Source organism: Aythya fuligula, chromosome 2 (genome assembly GCF_009819795.1).
Source record: "Aythya fuligula isolate bAytFul2 chromosome 2, bAytFul2.pri, whole genome shotgun sequence".
Taxonomy (NCBI): domain Eukaryota; kingdom Metazoa; phylum Chordata; class Aves; order Anseriformes; family Anatidae; genus Aythya; species Aythya fuligula.
The window spans coordinates 149,500,939-149,514,331 of record NC_045560.1 but is presented as its reverse complement, the minus strand read 5'-3'; the positions used below and the strand labels follow the sequence as shown (position 1 = coordinate 149,514,331).

Below are 13,393 nucleotides of genomic sequence, written 5' to 3'. Positions count from 1 at the left end.
TTAACATCTAAAATGTCAGCTAGATAGAATGGTTTGTTTTGACCACATTAACATGATAGGGTGTTACAAATCAATCTTGTCTGTGCAGAAAATTCGTGGTAATTAACGCTAGTTTGGAGAGGGTGAAGAGCGGAAAGGCAGGACAGGGTTAAGGATGTCTGGGCACTTACCTCAATCTCATTACTTCCTCTTTTATATATATATATTCTGAAAAAGCACAAATCACTACAAGTAATGGGAATTCCAGTCAAATATGTTTTCCTCAATGCTCAGATTAAAGACTGAAGTCATCACAACATTACCTTTCAGCTAATGTACTAAGTAATGAACTCACATCTGATACATGTTGTTTCTCCTCTTTCTTCCAACCCAGCAGGGCCTGGTTTTGCTTGTGTGTTCCCTAACTATCTTTAATCATTATGTGAAACATTAATGTGAAATATTTAGAAAAAGGACTGTCAGGGACAACATACCTTGCACTTGGAGCAGAATATGATGAGTTTTGTGGTGGTCCTTATCACCCTGGGATGTCCAGTCCCTCCATGTGAAACTGGACCCTCAGAGAGCAGAGCTCCATTTCCTTGCAGAAAACTCCTCTAGTCTCTGGCACAAAGATTTAAGCAGTCCTTCTGCTACCTGAGGTGACAGAGGGAGCACCTTGAAAAGAGAACAGAAGACCTCTGCTTTATCTGTATTTCCAACAGAAGCCTATATAGAAAGGCATTGCAAGCTGCCCACGCTGCAGAGATGGGCTGCAGCTTTCTGGTCTGGATGGAGTTTCCCTTGCTTGCAGGCTCCGTACTCAGGTCTTTCATTGCTGCTGTCAAGACAAGATGCATTGAATGTCAGCATAACCAAGAGCAGGACTCTGCCTGGGAAGATGGCATTTACCCTCTCAATGAGCCAGAGATGATGGAAAGATGGGCACTGTTAGAGAAGAGTTTATCATCAGAAAGAGTTCAAGAGCACTCCTAACCTACCAACTCAAGTGACCAGCTATGGTTGTGGAATGGAGCCACCAGGAAGGCAGCAGATTCTTCAATCCCTTCCTCATGCCTGTCAGCTTTTCTGCACTGCTGGAGCTCGCTTCAGAGAGTTGCTCTTCACCCCTGAGCCAACAGTGTCTAACAATTCGTCTCTCCGGCAGCAGAGAGGTGCAAAAGGGTAAACAGAGCTAAGGCTTATCATCACCATTGAGTGCCCCAAGCATGGAAACTGGTGGGAGAAGGCAGTACCATTGTTTCTCCCTGGGTACCAGCCACCCCAAAAGGACTTGAACATGATTACAAGATCCTTCTTCTAGACCCACTGTGGCCTGCCATGGTGGAGGGAGGTTGGGAACCTCCCTGGGCAGACCTTCTCTGCCTGCCAAGCCTCCAATGAAACCACAGCTGCATGAGCTCAACCTTACTGTTTGCCAACTTCTAATAGGCATTGAAATGCTTTCATATATTCCAAAGGAATATTGATGTTATAAGCAGTATTTCATGGGTCTACAGGCTTTGCCATGCCTCAAGGAGACCTAAAATAGATTTAGTCTAGACTTCAAGACTTTCAAGAGTGCATGGCATAACAGAGAGGGTCCAGGCCTGGGAGCCAGATCCCACACACCAACCCTGTCCCTGTTGGTATCTTAGGCTGTTTCTGCTGCCACAGTAGAGACAACAGCATTTTAAATGCTCAGCATCCCTATGTTCTAAGAAGGACAAGATACCGCTGTTGGTTACTGTGAATATTAGCACTCCTAATATTATTACATTACCAAGACCAACTATAAGCTCTCCCAGACATGATGGATTAGCACAAGTGAGGGCAGGTTTTTTAATCCCTCTGTCTTACTGTCCCCTTCTATAATGCTTGCTCTGTGAGGTGCTGTTAGCAGTTACTAAAGGAAGAAATTTCTGATAATGAAGGTGATAAGATGCTGGAACAGGTTGTCCACAGAAGCTGGGGATGGGGCTTTGAGCAACCTACCTAGTGAAAGATGTCCCTGCCCATCACAGGTGGGTTGTATGATCTTTAAAGGCCCCTCCCAACACAAACCATGCTATGATTCTAAGAATAAAAATAATTTAAATCCTATTTTAAAATATAAATTTTAAAAACACAGATATTTTAAAATACAAATTTTAAAAACACAGATATTTTAAAATACAGATAAATCCTGTAATGTATCTCATGAAAGTATCCAAGAAAAATACTTACTAGAAGTCACTGAAAACATCCTGCAAAATAAGGTTTTTGCTAAAAATCTCTTAGGTCATCAAAATTTAAAAGGAACACAGGGACACAGGGTACCAACAGCAGTGCACAGCCTACAATACAAGGCAATGTGTTATGCCTTATGCTAAGGTACAGTCTCTTGGGCTCCAAATAGTCTGCAAACTGTATGAAAGATGGTTATACTCACATTACCACTTAGTAACCTGTAAATTGTACTTAATGCACTTAACTTTAAAATTAAAATTATAAAATTACTGCAAACCTCCCTTCCCTTCCCCTTTTCCTCCTGCTCCTACCTCCGTAGGAAGAATGGGAGTAGACTGTGGTATGGGTGATGAAAAGCTGGTACTCATATTTTCCTTCTGCACTAAGCTAGGAGCTAAGGGAGATTTTATTTCCAGTCCTTCAACACTTGCATGACCTCACAGAGCTAACTGGTGAAAAGTTTTCAAGTTTTTTTCTGTCCAGTAGTGTCAGTTGTGGTCACCAGACCTTCCCCTCAAAGACAGCCTACCAAAGTCACCACTGCCATCTCTGACCATGCCAAGCACAAGCACAGGACCTTTACTATTTCAGTGAGGCTCTGAGGGTCAAGGTGACATCAGGGCCCTGCCGTCCTCCACTGTGAACAAAAATACAAATGCAGTGACTGCCCCGATGCATTCAAAGGTGAAGAGCGGAAGAGGAAGGAGAAGAAATGGCTGCTGAGGGCAGAGCCCTCACACCCTGCCCACAGCCAAGTACGGGGAACCCCACCGTCTATCCAAGCTGCCTGTGACAACCAGCTCTGGTGGGTCTTAATGCCAACTAAGATATGGAAAACATTTCAAAACTAACTTCTCACTCCTTCAGCTTCCTGGATGGCAAATAGCAGCAGCATCTCCTCCTCTCACTGAGGTGCTTGGGGCGTTTCCTTCAGTCGCACCCGAGCAGCAATTTGGAAGACACCACACAAGTGCAAGTATGATTTCCTTTAGCACCATTACGTACACATCAAATTCCTGATCTGACTCATGTTGTTGTGATTGCACTGGTCCAAGGTATCAACCTTACCTTCACCCAAGCTGCACGTTTCATGTAGCAGCTTAGCCTTCACCCATCCTACCACATCTGGGGTGCTGGTGCCCATGCCCAGGTACTTGTGGGGGGCTGCAGGCATAGGTATAGGACCTGGTACAGGCTCTTCACCCCATCATGGAGACAGAGTTCTCCCTCTAATGTTCTTCCTTCTAATCTTAACTGTTTTTATTTACTAATCATTTGTATTCCAGAAAGCTGGGCCTCCTTCCATCTCATTCCACAAACCAAGACCTGAAGCTTGTCTTTTCCATTTTTCCCTCAGTAACCACAGAAGCAGAGAAACATTGGCAGGAAGAACCCCCCAGGGTCTCCAGTCCAACCTCCCATCTTGTAAACAAGACTGCTTATTTTCCTCTGTAAAATCAAGCATGTACTTTTTTGTTAGTATTATTATGTCATCTAATGGAAGCCTTTTTAATGTTTAAGAAAAATTTAAAGCTTTACACACCATACACCTAAAAGCAAGCTAATATAAGAACCAGAGCCAGTTGTGAGATACCTGAAAGCAAACACACCACCATCTGAAAGCCTCAGAGTGGCATTTCAAGCCACCTGTGCCACAGCACCAAGCTCTTGGCCTTTGCTCCCCTCATGATCATTTCTGGGAAAGTGTATTTCACACCTTCCTACCCTGATGTAGGAGACAAAAAATAAACAAGCTGTTACTATTTAAATGAGGCTGGAAATGTTACTAAATATTTCCAAAATGACGTATATTAGCTGTTTGCTCTGTGTGATAAATTACAGATCACTTCATTGATTCGTGTGACTACCTGTTTATAAAATCAGCTGAAACAAAGGAGTTTTGGTCTATCACATCTAGGGTCTGCTATAGCAGGGCTACATTGATGTATCATAAATGTTAGGGTCTCTATCACATCTAGGGAATGCAGCAGGGATACATTCATAAACATCATGTCTCTACCACAGTTAATATTAAAAATGTATTTACTTGTATCATTACCAAACTCTAACATTAGCAAAGAGGGACCCAAGATAGAAATGTTTCCATGTGGAAAAGACAAAATACAAAGCTGAGGGCAGCCTGGGCTTTGGCCGCTGCTCCACGTCCCACATGCTCCGACACAGGTAAGGCACAAGCCCACAGCTGCAGTTTCCACCACGTCAACCAGCACACAGCAGCACATTTCTACAACAGCAGCTCAATGGTTGCCAGAGGACAGTGATAGAGGATCGAACACCAAGCTGCAAGGATACAGCACCTGGCAGAAAGCTCTCCAGGAAAAGCCACCTTCTCTTAAGCAGCTTTCACAGTTCTGATACCTGTGTTTCATTCTTTACCTTTCAGCACTCATTTACATCCGTACTCTCTCATGTCCAAACACCCCAGTAAACCAGCAGCACACCCCAAGGGGTCTACGTGCTGATGACCTGCAGGCACACACAGGGAGCAGTCCCTATGTAGGCAGTAAGGCTCCAAATTCTTGAGCCACACTCTCCTTGCACAGCTGGCAAGTCCTTTCCAGCTGCACACCCAGTCCTGTCCCACAGGGCTCGCCCCTGCCTGGGCAGGGCACTGCACAAGGCAATACAATGCAAGTTATTTTGGCACAGATTTTGCTCAGCTTTCAAAAAGAAGTGCTTTACAGTATGATCAAACCTATGGCTCAAATTTCTAAGTGTTGAGTCGATCAGAAGTTGTTAGTTGTTGCTTTTTCTTTCACATGCTGTTAAGTTGGATTTTTCTTCTTCTTTCTAAGTTACTGACAACTGTCCCCCGACACCAGCTGAGATTTATACAGGACCACATAGGACGTTGACCTTCTGTAATCGGTGAAAAGATCAAAAATTTCAGTCCTTCTAACTGTAAGAAAAAAGCAAGGCAAGCAATCTTTGAAGTCCAGCTATCCTAATGCTGAAGAGCTTATAACAGTTCTAACGTGTTGGCCTCTATCACCACTGTGATGCTCCACCCACACTGAAGGTGTTACTGGCGTGACATACCCTTAACCAGCTCAACTTCACCAGTAATGCTAAAATGTGTCCCTGGCATGGAACCAGCAGTTATCCAGGGAAGCCAAGCAGCAGGGAAAAGGTTTTCAGAAGAAACCAGGGAGAAGTGGACTGGACTGTGCTGGCTCGATAAAGGAAAGATGATGGTGGGCTGGAAATGGGACTGGATCCCTGCAGTGGCCCTGCTTCAGAGCCTGGGGGCTCCCAGTACAATCCAGATCACATCAAGGATCCCCACAAGCTGCTCCACACAGTGTGTAATGGGATGTTGTCTTGCCTCTTCCACCCACTTCTGCTCTCCACCAAGCCCTTACGAAGCAGCCTACAGCTCTGAGCACTGCTCTTGAGGTAGGGACCTCTGCTCCCAAAACAGAAGAGAGCTTTTGGGGGCTCCTCTGCACTCCTTCGCAGGACTGGGGCTCGGCCAGCACCTGGACAAGGCCCCAGCTTTCAGGTGAGGGCCCTGGCAATGCCATTCTCTCACCCCCCCCAGGGAAGCGCTCCATGTCCTGCAGCTCCTGGCCACGTGCAGGTTCTGGAGCACCACGAGGCCACCAGGCCGTGCCTGGCACAGCAAGAGCCCCACCACAGCTCTGACTAGGAATATAATAAAGGGTTTCTAGGCAGAAGGGCAGTTGCACCAGGTTTTCCTGACCAAGGCATTCAAAGAGATGACTCTCAAAGAAAACGCTGTCTTCCAAAACATCTTGTAGCAATGACGCTCCTATGTGCAAACGCACAGTCTTTCCAGGGCTTTGGGCTGCACTTTCTCACCAGGCTGCTCTGCAAACCCCATCTCAGCTCGGCCCATCCTCTGGCAGCACAGACAAGCTCCCACCACCCACACAACCCTGATGCAGCCATGGCCAAACCTCCCTTCTTCTGGCACGGGAGCCAATTTGCGGGAACCCATTCAATAATTTCCATACAAGATTTCCTCTGCTGCCTTTTCCAACTCAGGTTTTAAGGCAGAAATGACCAACAGAGAGAACCCATCCCTTCTCTTGGTCATTTCTTCCAGTGGCTAACCACCTTGCAATTAAAGACCTGTGCCATAACTTCAGATTCCAGTTGCCTACTGTCTCATCTGGCTCCCCAGCCACTGGTTCCAGCTACGCCTCCCATTGCTGCATTACGCAGCCCTTCCCTGCCTCATGTATTTCCACCAGCAGCAATTCACACACGGATCATTTTTCCTTCAAGGTGATGGGGGTATAACTGCAGGATCTGCTGACAAATCTAAGACATCAATAGCCGTGGAGATGTGACAGCAGAGCCTTCAGCACAGGCAGGACAAACCTGCTGGGAAATGCTAAGAGATATGCAGGCAGACCCTGATTTCCAAGACCCAGCTCCACACTGATACTCACACCTGTATCTAAAGAATACAGCACCACCTCAGAATGAGTTGAAAGGCATTTCATTCATACAGGTCTGGCTTGCAAATAACTGAGGATGCTCTGCACACCTGGCTGTCCCTGTGCTCATGTTACCCTGCATTCCTCGCAGGCGCTGCCTTCAGCTTGGCGGAGCTGAGGCACCGGGTAAGCACCTCACTGCTTGTCATCCATCTCATGTGCAGCGACAGGCAGCCACGATCCTCCCCCAAATGTCCCCTGGCACTTCCCAGAGCCAGAATTCAGGAAACACTAAGGAAGGCTGCTTTAGCACAATGCTGGTCTCTGAAAAATGCTGTCCTCCACCAAACCGGGAGCACAGCAAGCACAGGGCAGGCAGGCACTGCACCTGCATGTATATAGGTATAAATAAACCTCAGGGAGCTGCACATGGACTGCTGCATGCCTTGCAGGACCCCACGCACTTTGCTACATAAGGCAGGCTGACTCAGAATAGAGGCAGCTGTGGCAAGGGGAAACGTGGCCCATACACGGCAGTGATGGGTCCAAGAGGCAGGTTGTTTCTTTATTCCCCCTCTCACGTTCTCCATAAATCTAGCCAGGAGGTAAGCAGGTGTTTGGTGTTAAAGCCATCAGCCAGCGAGGAGACAGAAAATAATGCATCCTCCCATGCTTCAAAGCAAGATCTGTATCACCTTGCTGCAAACAGTCAAAAGCTTCCTGAGCAGGTACGCATCTTCCTCTGTGCTATTTCTGTTTGCAGCCCTGCACCCTTCTCAGCTCGCAAAGCAGGACCTTACACCACGTGGCCACCCTACACCAGGGCCAGCAGCAGAGGGTCGGGGCAGCAAGCCCCCCACCTCCAGCAGAAGCATGGAGACCAGCTCGGTGGCTCCCCCGAAGTTCAGAGAGACCCCCCTCCATATTTCCTAACTGGTGCAAACACAAACCACTTTGTCCTCCTCTGTCGCTCTGGGGACTGACCCGCTGGACGTGACATCCACCCCGAAGCAGCAGCCACTTGCACCAGCGACAGCAGCCTTGGTGAATGCGTCCCCAAATCTCTGGCACCACTCCAAGCTGCAGTGCACCACACCACAGGTGCTGGCACGAGCCTGCTCTAAATCCACGTGTCAGGAGCAAAGGATGAGCCCCAGAGCTCCTGCAAAGCCCAGAAACACCTCCCAGGTCACAAGCCCAGCATTTCCCCTTGCCATGGCCTGTCAGTGCCTGCGCAGACCAATGGGGGAAATATATCTGTTTGTGTGCATGCACACACCTATAGATAAATATATCTGACATTTTTTTTATGGAGATATAACTCATGTAAGCCCTACCTTGCAATTCCTAGTATGGCTGCACCAGATAATTACAGAAAAAGCGATACTGTAGTAACCCACTGAACATCTTCATCTGAAAGGTAACAAAAAACACAAGATATTCCAACAGATTAAAAGTTCATAGAAATACAAATTTTCCCTACCCTTGCTCCACAACCTCAGCACTATGGGCAGCTTCCCCTACCAGCAATTCTTGGTGTAAAAGTCGGTGAAATACACACAGCTGGGAACTGTAAGCACTCTTTGCAAAGCATTCTGATTAAAAACAGGAAGATATGGTTCAGATCCTGCAAAGAATTAAGCACAAGCTCAAAGTTTAGCAGATAATTAAACCGAAATCTATGCTTTGGTTCGGCAGGGTCACGGGGAGAGACAAACACAACCGCACAAATGGGCTGTGCTGTCGGCAGACACAACTTCATCCGTTTCAGGAAGCAGTTGGCTCCCACAAAAGTTATATTCCACACACGCAAGTTCACGCAAGGAACCGATCTTCCATTTTAAGAACCACTTCATATACATAATCCATTTTTGCAACAGATGGGCTGTTCACCAGAGGCAGGCCTGAGCCTTCCCTTATTTTCACTATTGCTGAGCTGCTCCCACGCTGCGTGGCCATCAGCACCCAGATCGAGCAGGGGATGCAAAATCGTTTCAGCCCTCTGGATGCAAAATCATTTCAGCCCTGTGGAGGCAGGGAGCTTGTGCTGCTCTCGCTGTGCCCGTGCAGGGATGCTGGAGGTGAAGATGCACGGCCTATTTCACACCTAACAAGCACAGAGGCATTCCCAATGGCTGGCAAATTGCACCTGCACAGCTAACTACGTTCATATAACTTAAAATACACAAAGGCACAGTCTTATCTATCAGAATTATTGCACTGCTAACCTATGACTTAATGCTGTTAGAAGGGAGAGAGAGGGAAAAAAGAAAAAAAACAAACAACAGAAGTTAGAGGTTTGTTTCTAAAACAATGCAAAGTATGCATAAAAACACTCCAAAGTCCCTGGGGTGTGAACTGGCACTTATCAGAGACACACAGCACCTAGCACAAAAGAGCATCCGACTGGTCCACGTGCTAGGAAAATACACATGCTTATTATATAATTTTTAAAATCACAGTGGAAAGGAAATGGTGTTTGTAAGACGTTACCGAATATTGCACTGCAACATCATTTCTAACAGAGATGTCAACACTTCTGAGCTAGATTTTTTTAAAAATACTCGTATTTTACAGCAATAGGTACTAGTGCTGTTATGACAATCCAAACCAGTGGCACAAACTGATATTGACGAGCCTATTTCTGCTTGATGAAGAAACAAACAATCTCATTCTGTACAGCCATAACACATCCACAACACACTAGCTAATACGGTCTAACATACCCCCAGAAAAGCTCATCAGGCACATGTTTCATTCCAAATCAATGCCTTAAATAATGCCTATTTTGGAACAAACACATTAGCAAAAAGGAACTAGCACGGGGTTTGCACCGCCCTGCCTCTGACCAGATACGTGGACAGGCCAACATGCCTAAACTTGTCAACACAAATGTGATTAAAAGAGATTTCTGCGCAGGCCTCCAGCATCTTTCAGGCAGGATTATCAGTTCTGCTGGCATTTCTCCGCAGGGTATTTTAAGATGCACTAACCGACGGTTTGCTAGGTTAAGACTCGAGTCCTGAAGTGCCTCGTCGACGAAAACATTTTACCACCGCTTATCCATAACCAGGAGATGTGGCCTCTCCAAATTAACCAGGGCTTCCAAAACCAAATAAACAAACAAACCGAAAACAGCCTTTTTTTTTTTTTTTAAGGAAAAGGAGGCCTAAGCCCTTCTTGCATCCTCCTCCTAAGGCCTCGGTGGCACCCAGCTGACATCAGGAGAGCTCGGGCCGGGTCCTGCAGCCCCCCGCAGCCCCCCGGCTGCGCGCATCGCACAGCACCAACGCCCCCCGCAGCCGGCACCCCCGGACCCCCCCTGCCCATCCCGAGCTGCCCCGCTCCGAAACGGCTTGGCAGGGCCTCGGGGAGCACCCCCCGGCTGTAGGGCCGGGATATGGGGGACAGGGGGAATGGGGGGAGACGCCGCCGGGGCATTCCCCAGCCTCCCGCACCCCGACCGCCGCCGACCTTTATGGCCGCGATGGGAGGCATCCCGACCCCTTCGCCTCCCCATCCGCAGGGATTTGGCTCCGCACGCTCTATTTTTAGCCCACCGTCGCCCCCAACGCTTTAAAAAGACTTCAAAAAATAAGAAAATAAAAGGAAAAACAAAAACAACAAACACGCACACACACAAACCCTCTCCCCACCTCCATCCGCGCCAACGCTGCAAAACTCCACCGCGACCTGCGAGCCCCACAGCGGGGGGGAGGGAGAAATGATTAAAGCAAGGGGAAAATAATAATAACAACAATGATAATAAAAGAAGTAAAGAGCACACATGCAAACAACCTCCCCTCACCCCACCGCCGTTAACTGCAAGCCCCGGTACTCACCGCGCCCTTTCCCCCCCCCCAAAAAAAAAAAAAAAAAAACAACCTCTCTCCCTTTCTCTCTGAGAAAGGGGTCCGGAGGGCCGGGAGCAAAATAAAGAAATAAATAAATAAAAGAAATAGAAATAAGCCATGGAGCGCTGCAAAGGAAAATAAAAAAGGCAAAGCAGCGCGGAGCGCCCATGTGCTCGGCGGAGCACGCGCTCGCCTCAATGGAACGTTGTGCTGGCGAGCGGCTCGTGACGTCACCGCCCCCCCCACACTCCCCCCTCTTTTTGGGTTCGCGAAGTGCCCGGGGATGGATGGAGGGGTGAAGGGTCGGAGGGTCCCGCACACCTTCCCCAGAATGAAAGGAGGGGGTAGGCAGCCCCCGTTCGGGCTAAGGGTGGTGGTTGGCAGTGCGGGGAGTGTGTGTTGGGGGGGGGGGGGGGATAATAATCGAAAATGCGGATGCTGGTGGAGCAGTAAAAGCAGAGTGAATCTCCACAATGAGGGCAAAACAAGCACTATTTTCCTTTTTATTTATGTATTTGCTTACTTTCAGCAAGTAAAAATGTAAGAAGTAAAAAAAAAAAAAAAATCTGGAACACATGTCCTGTGAGGAGTGGCTGAGGGAACTGGGGTTGTTTAGTCTGGAGAAGAGGAGGCTCAGGGGAGACCTCATTGCTCTCTGCAACTGCCTGAAAGGAAGCTGTGGGGAGCTGGGGGTCGGCCTCTTCTCACAGGTAACCAGTGATAGGACCAGAGGGAATGGCCTCAAGCTGTGCCAGGGGAGGTTCAGGCTGGAAATGAGGAGACATTTCTTCTCAGCAAGAGCAGTCAGGCACTGGGACGGGTTGCCCAGGGAGGTGGTGGAGTCCCCCTCCCTGGGGGTGTTCAAGGAGAGGTTGGATGTGGTGCTTGGGGACATGGTTCAGTGGGTGACATTGGTGGTTGGGGGATGGTTGGAGCAGATGGTCTTGGAGGGCTTTTCCAACCCTGATGATTCTGCAATTCTATGAAATGAAAGGCATCCTCCTCCGTTCAGGGCTGGAACTGGAACCTTCAATGCTAGGTGATTTTTTTTTTTTTTTTCTACACAAATTTTGCTCCATCCAGGAGCACCTTTGGGAGAAGCAGGAGCTGCTGCATGTTCTCCCCACTGCACGCACACCCCAACAGTACCCATCAGATGCAGTGGCTGGGCTAGAAGCTACTTCTGCCACACCAAGCTCACCTGCACAGCACACATCCATACCCAGCTCAGGTGAGATGTTCAATGTAATTCTGAAAACATGAATAGCGAGAGCCATTTCAATTAATCAGTGAGTATGGTCCTGACTCCCCGACAGCTCTTTGAATGGTGCAATAAAAAGCTCATCTGCAGGAACAGCCCAGTCATTGCAAATGCAAAAGGTACAAAATGAGGGTACAAAATGAGGCTTTGTCCAAAGTGACTCTGTGGTCTAGCAGTTTGAGCCAGGCACAGAAAGACGGATTGGAAAAAAACAACTTTGCATGCTCATGGTGAGAGCTGGGAGAGCTGTCCTGAGCGGGGGGACCCGAATACCTCCAGGGAGCTGCTGTGCCCCAGTGGGACAGAGGAGGTGACATGAAGGTGGATTTGGGCCACTCTCTCCCACCTGGCTGCAGCCCAGGTCCCAAATAAGTGACATCCTGAGGTCAGTGAACCTGGGATAAAGACCAAAATCTGGGGGTCCTGATGGAAATGAGGGATCCTTCCATCAGAAAGGGCTTGAGTGCTGGAGCAGCCTCGCACATTATTTCACCAAGAGTGTTCCCATTTTGGGGGCTGGCGGAAACAGTGGCACAGAGCTGGCCCTGTGCCTCCACGTGGATATTGCCCTTATTGGGGCCCTGATGGCTGCTTCACAGCTTCTGGATGCCAGAGAGGAAGAGAAATATGTATCAAACAGCCCCCAAAATTGAGCTTTCATTCCTTTCTCCCTAGGACTCCCTTCCTTCTTCTGCAAAACACATGCAGAGCTGCTGTTCCACATCACCTCCAAAGGAAGCTGCGATTCCCAGCTCCCCAGACTCGCCTGTGTGCTACATGGTGCCAGCTCCATGTGCCATGAGGAGACCGAGGCATCTCCACCCAGCGGCTGCCCGACTACCCAGAGAAGCCACCTATGGTCACACGTGTTGCTGTGGCCACCCCCGGTGAGGCAGCTCCAGTGATCAGAAGTCAGGGTGCAGACCCTGTGAGCACCCACAAACCCTCCTTTGGGTCTGAGCCCCTTCAGGGCACACTCAGGAGGCTGGTGGTGGGGTGTCAGCTGGCTGCCAAGCATTCCCCCCAGCCCTGGCATGGAAGATCGGCAAAGTCTTGAGTGTCTCTCATTGCAGGAGGAAACCCCACAATCCTCTTTCCACAAACACGTGTAATACCTGCTCAGTGCCTGCATTGTTTAGCTCCGCAGCCTGCGTGGTGGTCTCACTCTGCAAATTATCCAACGTTACAGGCTGAATAAGCTCGGCCTGTGTCAATCGGTGTAATCACCTTTGCGACAGCCCCGCACACCCACACAAGGTGGTGGCACTGCTCTGAGCTCAAACACAGCAAGGCCAAGGCCAAATGATGCGATGTGCTCTCACAAGGCCAAAGGAAGAGCAAGAGGCATGCTGAAAAAAAAATAAATAAATACATATATAAACATATGTGCCAGCTGAAGGCTTCTGCCCTCCGGCAGCCTGCTGTTGCTTCCCTGTCTATGCCCGTACCAGCCCTGCCGGCTGCAGGGATCACATGAGAGCTGCTTAATCCGTGTCAGGCGGAGCTGGCCAAGCGAGGTGAGGTGCCAGCAGGGTGAACAGGAGCTGTGCTGCCTGTGGTTAGCGTGGCATAGAGGTGCCAGTCTCCAGCTGGTGGGCATGGGCCTCTGGAGCAGGGAGGTGCAACAAGACTGGGGTGAAAAT

General features: G+C 48.7%; 1 long non-coding RNA gene across 2 annotated transcripts in view; it reads right to left on the bottom strand.

Annotated features, from left to right (window-relative positions):
* Window positions 1-10,682, bottom strand: part of LOC116486559 — an 87,580-nt gene extending 76,898 nt beyond the window's left edge. The window contains exon 1 of one of the 2 annotated variants that reach the window (XR_004252974.1): window positions 10,521-10,682. This is a non-coding gene — a long non-coding RNA (uncharacterized LOC116486559). Of the gene's footprint in view, window positions 1-10,291; window positions 10,334-10,520 lie in introns of those variants that run through there. The other variant, XR_004252973.1, reaches the window with a different exon arrangement.
* Between the last annotated feature and the right edge of the window lie 2,711 nt (window positions 10,683-13,393).